Source organism: Perkinsus marinus (genome assembly GCF_000006405.1).
Source record: "Perkinsus marinus ATCC 50983 genomic scaffold scf_1104296958712, whole genome shotgun sequence".
In the NCBI taxonomy this organism is placed as follows: Eukaryota; Perkinsozoa; order Perkinsida; family Perkinsidae; genus Perkinsus; species Perkinsus marinus.
In genome coordinates, this window is record NW_003206658.1 from 459,565 (window position 1) to 460,530 (window position 966).

Consider the following 966-nt stretch of genomic DNA (forward strand, 5'->3'; position numbering starts at 1 on the left):
TTTTTTCCATCACTGAAACACTTGTGCTAGTTGAGTTTTCAACGGCTAGGATAAGGCAACGTATGGCTGCCTGTGATGTTGTTTTAGAGATGTGGTGTAGGACCCTTTCTGGTTGGTTTCGCTGACAACTGCAGCACTTTTTAATATCATCAACGTGAGGATTCGAAAGCTCCTATTACTTCATCCATTTGGTGAGTATCGTAATACCCTATCGTCGATATGTAGCGGTTGATGATGAACATGTTGCTGTTTCGGAAACGCGACAATATCAGGAGTTGCATCTCTCGTCGCAAGGAGATGTGGGAATCATGTTCATTTGTAATCGTCGTTTGAACTAGCATTGAATAGCTTGATCGGGTTGATTGCCAATATATCAACGATAACCACTTCGCAATTTATAGATCAATTGTACGTAAGGATGAAGTCCAGAGAAACGGTTGAGCGGTTGAACTCAACGAAGTGGACTTTAGCCTCTCGAGGATAACAGTACAATAACCGCTTCGCCCCTCTGCTCGTGGACCACGAGTCGTGATGATGGTGATGGTTTGATAATAAAGATCTCGTTTAACTGCATTTGGTAGATTGACGCATTGTTATGATGACTACCGTTATCGGGCGTCATTTCGGTTGTCGGCTACCATCCTGCACCATATCGAGGCAGTTCTGTTCGAGCCAGGCAAGCAAGGCAGGAGGAGGAGGAGGCCACTTAGACCGACTGCTTGATAAGGGAGCGCCGAAGTATCTCTTTGTTGGTAGGCTGGTGGGAGCGTTATTGTTTTGTAAATACATGTGTGCATCTGTATGAAAACGCACTATGGTACACGTACGGTACAACATAGTATATGTACGGTATATACGTAAAAATGAATTCCCCGATGAATATTCATATGATTTTCTTCCCAACACGATGATTGGATCAGCAGTTTGACTACTCGTCGCTCTACTATGGTGTTCCCTCCTGATGGT

General features: G+C 44.1%; 1 protein-coding gene across 1 annotated transcript in view; it reads left to right on the forward strand.

Moving 5' to 3' along the window:
• Positions 1 to 966, forward strand: part of Pmar_PMAR011609 (hypothetical protein) — a gene marked incomplete at both ends in the record, with an annotated part of 4,859 nt that overhangs the window by 1,590 nt on the left and 2,303 nt on the right. The gene's annotated exons all lie outside the window — the stretch shown is intronic.